General features: G+C 39.1%; 1 non-coding gene across 1 annotated transcript; it reads left to right on the top strand.

The window, feature by feature from the left end:
- Positions 1 to 487: 487 nt before the first annotated feature.
- On the top strand, positions 488 to 5,280 carry LOC128689038 (uncharacterized). Its single transcript, XR_011392076.1, has 4 exons — positions 488 to 641; positions 4,021 to 4,313; positions 4,374 to 4,415; positions 4,729 to 5,280. It is a non-coding gene; the product is annotated as an uncharacterized protein (transcript).
- The last annotated feature ends 3,230 nt before the right edge of the window (positions 5,281 to 8,510 follow it).

Raw genomic sequence — 8,510 nt, 5'->3', positions numbered from 1 at the left:
AAATCATCTACAAGTTCTACGTTTGTCTTCCAAACCACACACGCATGGCACCTTCAGGAATTTAGGACCACTTCGTGTTATTATCTAGGGAAAAAAAAAGGATTTGTGAAACTTAAAAAAAAAATGCTTACGTTATATATAAGCCCCTGCACATACCTAACCTGTTAACATTTTCAGGGTATTCGGACGTATCTAGAAGTGACAGGAGAGCCCGAAGCCAGAGGAACACAGAAAGCTGCTTATGAGATCATAAGGAAATGGAGAAAAAAAGATTCCTAGTGTTGTTGACTATAAACGAGGCTATCATAGCCAACCCCTGTCAAGGACGCCCAGCCCGAGATGCTCTGATCCAAGTGAAACTGTTTTTATTTGTTGCGTCCCCATTCACACCCAGCCACTAATGTCGCAGTTAATCCAGACCCATAAGCTGTCCTTGAATAGTAGTGTTGTGTTCCTAGAATGTGTGGATGACCTGTCTGGTGGGTTCCTAGACGCTCTAGGGAAAGTTCCCGGTCAGTGTGTATTTCCCGCAGTGGGACCTGGTTACAAAGACAAAAGGTAGCCCGAGATCGCCAGTCGACGCCGGACCTTCAGAGTGTGTACACGTTAACTTGGAAGCTACCTACCCTCAGCGTCTTCACGTGCGTTTCTCTCTCCTCTGTACTTGGTACTTTGCTTGATCCCTCCCGCTAAGAGAACTCTGCTCACTATAAACATTCAGTAGGTGGCAGGGTGAACATAGCTGCCCCAGTATCATAAACATTACGAGTGTATATGTGAGCAACAATTATAACCTCAAACAGTGTTTGTGGATATCAGCAAAGTTGTCTTACACATTACAGTTTTATGTCACTGCCGTTAACATCCACATTACAAGTGTTCATGTATATTAGCATCGTTAATATACACACTGAAAGAGTACCACAGTGTGTGTGTGTGTGTGTGTGTGTGTGTGTGTGTGTGTGTGTGTGTGTGTGTGTGTGTGTGTGTGTGTGTGTGTGTGTGTGTGTGTGTGTGTGTGTGCGCGCGTGCGTGCGTGTGCGTGCGCGTGCTCACCAAACTGTGGTTGCCGCTGTCGAGTCTCAGCTCCTGGCCCCACCTCTTTGCTGGACGTTACCGGTTTCACTCCTGGCTGCATGAGCCAATCATACCTATACTTAGACCTGTATAAGGATTATGCCTCTACCACTTCGCTGTCTAGGTCGTTCCTCTTCCTGATCACACTAAGGCTAAAGAAGTATTTCCTAACATCCCTGTGATTCAGCTGTACTTTTTTATATCCCGCTGTGATCTCGAGTACCTGAAACCCACCTCTCAGATGTGTGTGTGTGTCTGCATGCACATTAAGGCAGTGTATATTGCACCAACGTTGTTATAAATATTAAGACATTGTGTATATAGTTGGTATATGTCACAAAATGTAGTAAATTAGTAGACTAATCAACTTCAGAGGTCTTAAAGTCCTGCCACGTGACTGCAAAACGGAAGCCTGTTAACTGTTTTGGACTCGAGCAAAATTCCTAATCTTTTATCTAATAAATACGTAAGATGACAAGCATATCTTACTAATTTCTATTCACATTTAGTATATACTTATGTATATATTTTTAGTTATTCCCAACTATTTTTCATCCCTATAACACCTGCTTTCTAGTTCTATGGGGAAGAGGTTGAGAATTCTTCCCGGTAAAGCAATACGTGTCGTATGTAGGTTTATTGAGAATAAGAACTTGATAACCTCCTCCTCTCTTATGTAATTATTTAAAAAAGTGGTAATTTTACTCCTTTTCTTGGGTCTCTTGTCTTAGCTGGAGGCGGCCGTTATGCTGAGAAAAATGTCATCAACATAAGTTACCATAAATATTGGAGAAGTGTGTGTGTACTTGCCAGCGCATCATAATTAAAATTCATGCAAAGAGTACTGGGGACAAATCTCGCTACCTCACACGCATGATCACTCCTCTCTTGATTAGGCCACACCAAAGTTCGAAAGATCTTGTACAGTCGTCGTCTAGCTGGAACGGCGATGGTCCAGTGGTGTTTACCTGGAGTTTACCTGGAGAGAGTTCCGGGGGTCAACGCCCCCGCGGCCCGGTCTGTGACCAGGCCTCCTGGTGGATCAGAGCCTGATCAACCAGGCTGTTGCTGCTGGCTGCACGCAAACCAACGTACGAGCCACAGCCCGGCTGATCAGGAACTGACTTTAGGTGCTTGTCCAGTGCCAGCTTGAAGACTGCCAGGGGTCTGTTGGTAATCCCCCTTATGTGTGCTGGGAGGCACTTGAACAGTCTCGGGCCCCTGACACTTATTGTATGGTCTCTTAACGTGCTAGTGACACCCCTGCTTTTCATTGGGGGGATGGTGCATCGTCTGCCAAGTCTTTTGCTTTCGTAGTGAGTGATTTTCGTGTGCAAGTTCGGTACTAGTCCCTCTAGGATTTTCCAGGTGTATATAATCATGTATCTCTCCCTCCTGCTTTCCAGGGAATACAGGTTTAGGAACCTCAAGCGCTCCCAATAATTGAGGTGTTTTATCTCCGTTATGCGCGCCGTGAAAGTTCTCTGTACATTTTCTAGGTCGGCAATTTCACCTGCCTTGAAAGGTGCTGTTAGTGTGCAGCAATATTCCAGCCTAGATAGAACAAGTGACCTGAAGAGTGTCATCATGGGCTTGGCCTCCCTAGTTTTGAAGGTTCTCATTATCCATCCTGTCATTTTTCTAGCAGATGCGATTGATACAATGTTATGGTCCTTGAAGGTGAGATCCTCCGACATGATCACTCCCAGGTCTTTGACGTTGGTGTTTCGCTCTATTTTGTGGCCAGAATTTGTTTTGTACTCTGATGAAGATTTAATTTCCTCATGTTTACCATATCTGAGTAATTGAAATTTCTCATCGTTGAACTTCATATTGTTTTCTGCAGCCCACTGAAAGATTTGGTTGATGTCCGCCTGGAGCTTTGCAGTGTCTGCAATGGAAGACATTGTCATGCAGATTCGGGTGTCATCTGCAAAGGAAGACACGGTGCTGTGGCTGACATCCTTGTCTATGTCGGATATGAGGATGAGGAACAAGATGGGAGCGAGTACTGTGCCTTGTGGAACAGAGCTTTTCACCGTAGCTGCCTCGGACTTTACTCTGTTGACGACTACTCTCTGTGTTCTCTTAGTGAGGAAATTATAGATCCATCGACCGACTTTTCCTGTTATTCCTTTAGCACGCATTTTGTGCGCTATTACGCCATGGTCACACTTGTCGAAGGCTTTTGCAAAGTCTGTATATATTACATCTGCATTCTTTTTGTCTTCTAGTGCATTTAGGACCTTGTCGTAGTGATCCAATAGTTCAGACAGACAGGAGCGACCTGTTTTAAACCCATGTTGCCCTGGGTTGTGTAACTGATGGGTTTCTAGATGGGTGGTGATCTTGCTTCTTAGGTAGTACTGCGGTCTATAAGTCTAGCTGGTGCCGCAGTGACCTCTAATGTTCCTTACACAATTTTCTAATTTCACGATACTGCAAAATTCTCATTTTACACCACTGATACCTTCACTATGCTTTCATTCACATATTTAATAACTTTACTATACATCCCCATACCTATCCTGTGGGAGGTAGTTAAAGGATTACTGAGGCGCAAAATGGGTCCAGGAATGGAGTCTCAAAGTCTTGATAGCTAAGCAAATTATAGCGGTAATAAACTATTTACATGTTCATTATATGATTATGTTCTCAATAAGTTGCTTGTATCGACATGAATTCCATCAAAAAAACATTACAGTCTAGTTTGAATTATTTACATTATTTTAGCAGAGTATGGTTTCGTTAAACAAGCTGGAGTGAACTGAGTCTCCTGTCGAAACTGAGGTGATATGTATTAACCCTTGTTAGGCCTTGCCTAGAGGTGACCCGTCAGTGAGGTCTTAATGATCAGACTCTGATTTATATCTTGGTGACATCTTTATTCTGCTCTCTGTTATGATAAAATCAGCGCACCATGGATTATTCTTACATTTCCAGGACTGTGTTGGAGTTCACACTGCTTGAGATGACTCGCCTTCACGTCCTCCTCGTCCTGGTCATTACTCTCATCCTGGGCAGCCAATCATCTGCCCATGGCTACCAAAGGTTCCTCAGGTTCGCCCATCACGGAGGTGGTTTCGGCAACCCGGGATTCTTTGGTAGAGTTATCCAGGGAGGTAACAGCGGAGGTTTTCCTGGAGGTAACTTCGGAAATGGACGTTTTCCTGGGGGTAACATCGGAGGTGGAGGCTTTCCAGGGGGTAACCTTGGAGGCGGTAGATTCCCCGGAGGTAATTTCGGAGTCGGAGGGTTTCCTGGGGTAAACAAAGGAATCAATACTGTCCCAGGAGTCAATCCAGGAGTCGGAACTACGAGACCCAACACTGTCAGCAGTGAGTTCCTGAGAAACAATGCTGCATGCAAGAAATGAAATTCTACATATCACATTTTCCAAAATATTGTCCTGAAAGTTTAATAAAAGGTTATATCATTAAAATATTACTTTTCTAAAAAGGACATTATTTTTTACAAGTTTTGAATATTATGCCATATAAAATTTCAGACATCTTTCATCGACTTCTAAAGTAATCATAACTGATGTGTGCCTTAAGTAGCTTTGTTGTCAGGATATTATTTCAAAAACATTATTCCCATGTTTATGCGTCACTAATATGTATGTATTTTGCTTGTCCCTGCCTTCCTCAGGGCCTGGAGGAGGCAGCTGTCCACCAGCTCGTCCAGCCTGCCCGGCCACCAGGGCAAGACCACAACAATGCACCGCCGACAGCGAGTGCTTACAGAACCGCAAGTGTTGCTTTGATTCCTGCGTCCAGACCGAAGTTTGCAAGTCCGTTGTTTAATCAGTCCATAAACCAGCTAGTCCGTAGTCCATCAAGTAAACAGTTCAGCCAGTCAGTAAGGACCATTCATCAACAACAGTGGTTGTTAGTAAAAGTGTTCTTGTGGTCCAAAGTATTTATCTACGTTTAATAATTATGGTTACATTTCTAGATCAACAAAATTTCAGTATTAGAAAAGCCGAAAGTGTATAAAATATATAGGAAAGGTGTTTATTTTGTGTATGAAAATAACTTCCTCTTTTATAAAAAAATCTGTCAATTGTTAAATTTAAATCCTCGTGACAGTATACACCATCACAAATAATTCTCAATATATGGAATACATCAGAAAACATGTTTTAGTTACCTTCTGTATGAACCTTGAAAATTTTTTATTAATAAAACATGAATATTTATATTTCCTCGTTTATTTATTTTTAAATATGGATACTTATATTTTGGTCATTGTTCAAAGTGTGTATGTAAATATATAAATAGTTTGAATATTAAACAGTAAGTGAAACTGATCTGCGCAGAATATACACAAAACAATATGTTTGTTAAGTGCTTTTTGGTTTATATGTCATGAAAAATATCACACTAACAAAATGAAATTTACAGTAATACAGTACACACACACACACACACACACACACACATATATATATATATATATATATATATATATATATATATATATATATATATATATATATATATATATATATAAGGAGGTTTTGTGGGCAAGGGGCTTGGACTTCCAGCAAGCGTGCGTGAGCGTGTTAGATAGGAGTGAATGGAGACGAATGGTACTTGGGACCTGACGATCTGTTGGAGTGTGAGCAGGGTAATATTTAATGAAGGGATTCAGGAAAACCGGCTATTTTCATATAGTCGGACTTGAGTCCTGGAAATGGGAAGTACAATGCCTGCACTTTAAAGGAGGGGTTTGGGGTATTGGCAGTTTGGAGGGATATGTTGTGTATCTTTATATGTGTATGCTTCTAGACTGTTGTATTCTGAGCACCTCTGCAAAAACAGTGATAATGTGCGAGTGTGGTGAAAGTGTTGAATGATGATGAAAGTATTTTCTTTTTGGGGATTTTCTTTCTTTTTTGGGTCACCCTGCCTCGGTGGGAGACGGCCGACCTGTTGAAAAAAAAAATTATATATATATATATATATATATATATATATATATATATATATAAAAAAAATATATATATATATATATATATATATATATATATAGAAAATATATATATATATATATATATATATAGAGAAAATATATATATATATATATATATATATATATATATATATATATATATATATATATATATATATATATATATATATATATATGCAAAAGAACCACTGTGAAAGAATATAGAAATTCCAAGCGCTTTCGTGACTACTCACATTATCAAGGAACATTATCATTGTTCCTTGATAATGTGAGTAGTCACGAAAGCGCTTGGAATTTCTATATTCTTTCACTGGTTGTTTTGCATATTCTGAAATCACCTGTTTACTGTGATCTTATTGCATATATATATATATATATATATATATATATATATATATATATATATATATATATATATATATATATATATATATATATATATATATATATATATATATACAGTGTTAGAGCGGTACCAGCACTCATGAGTGTAAAGCCTGAGTTGTGAATGTTGCAACGAGGAGAATGGAGGCAATGGATGTGTCTGAGGGTAGGGGGTCGTCCTAGGAAAGGATAGAGGGAGGGGGTAAAGATGTTTTTGTGTTCAATGGGCTTGGATATCCAGCAGGCATGTGTGAACGTGTTAGGAGTGGAGGCAATTTTTTTTTTTTTTTTTTTTTGGAGGGGCGAGGGGCCTGACGAGCTGTTGGAGTGTGAAGGACTCAGGAAAACCTGTTAGCCGGACCTGAGTATTGAAGGTGGTAAGTATAGTACCTGCACTCTAAAGGAGGGGTGAGATATTTGCTGTTTGAAGGGACATCTGAGCTGTCGTATCTGCGCGCCTCTGGCAACATTATTATAATCAAAGGGGAAGCGCTAAACCCGTAGGATTATACAGCGCCTGGGGGGGGATGTGGAAGGCATTCAGGCTTAATTCGGGGAACTGGAGCACAGATCCAATTCCCTAAATCAAAAGCCCCTCACCAACATCAAGGAACCTTCCTTGAGGGGACCTCTGGCAACAGTAATAGTGTGAATGATGGTGAAAGTGTTTCTCGGGTAACCTATCTCAGTGTGAAAGGAACCAGTGTAAAAATTACGAAGGTTCGCCATCTACCAACTGCTTTAAAACTACTGTTAACAAACACCTCTTTACCTTAATGTGATCTTGACAGTGATAATCTATGATAAAACAAATACTGAAACTTTTTCCCCATTAAATCCTATCCCTGTTCTTGTTTCAATTTTTTCTTTCAATTTCCAAATTTTGCAAAATAGGCTGCAATCCCTTATTTCACACACAACTGCAGAAATAATTCTCAGTGAACATATACTTTATCATTATATTTTGTACTGTAATTTAAGAAACTAGTACTACTCACCTTTGTAAACTAAACAATTATATTTATTTGTGATATTTAGTGAATTAACCTCTAACGTGTATTTATTTTTAAGCTCATATTAATTCCGTGTATTAGACACTTGGAGAGAAAAAAAGAAAACTAAATTTTAGGTAGTCTGATCTGTATTGTCCGAGATGTTATGTATGTACCGAAATACAGATTAGTATTTGTATTTGGACATATTCAATAACTATTACAAACGTTATAATAAACTGTTTTACAAAAAATACAAAAATGTCAAAATCATAAACCAAAGTGTTAATGTCAAAGATTGCAAACTTGAGTATCTTGTAAACCAACTTAATTAATTATCCGGTAGTTGTAAGTTCATTTTAAGGCTGCCTGAAAAACTCTGTATAACCAGGAGCTTTGTATAAAGTATACCAATAATGTCAACTAATCCTATATCAGCTGTATAAAGTATTTTTTCTTTTTAGAAATAAAGATTATTATTATTATTATTATTATTATTATTATTATTATTATTATTATTGCTGTTTTATTTGCCGCAGAGAGCGGTGCTTGTTGTCAGTGGTTGTCATCTTCGCCCTGAGGAACACAGTGCCCTTCACAATGACTGACCCGACGTCAAGAATATGCAGAGTCGCACATTCATGTTCTCAAGTTTTGTCGCAAAAGAGAGATACTGCGCTTGTTCATATCTTGATTTTTAATATGCTTCACCGGGTACATTGCTCATATCACCCCGAAAAACATATTACACATTCGTCAAAAAATTATGTGAATGCGCGCTCTCAAGACTAATTCATTTGTTAAACAAGAATTATTCTTGTAATTTCTGTTAATACATCCCTTGGCTAGCCCTCAACATGCTCTGAGCATGTACGCTCAGTGCAATAATACAATTGATAATCACAGCATTATCATGTCCAGCAGCGCTTGTCGAGGACGCAGGTTACCGAGGCAGTAACGTTTTCTGACATTATTTTGTTACCATACACTATTATAAACGTAAACAGTTATACTCTGTATATCATATTAGTGTCAACTGTTCTTAATATTTTGTTGCTGCTATTGATTTTTATAGAAGCG

This window comes from Cherax quadricarinatus, chromosome 1, assembly GCF_038502225.1.
Source record: "Cherax quadricarinatus isolate ZL_2023a chromosome 1, ASM3850222v1, whole genome shotgun sequence".
In the NCBI taxonomy this organism is placed as follows: Eukaryota; Metazoa; Arthropoda; class Malacostraca; order Decapoda; family Parastacidae; genus Cherax; species Cherax quadricarinatus.
The sequence above is the reverse complement of the archived record's forward strand: the minus strand, read 5'-3'. Positions and strand labels throughout refer to the sequence as shown.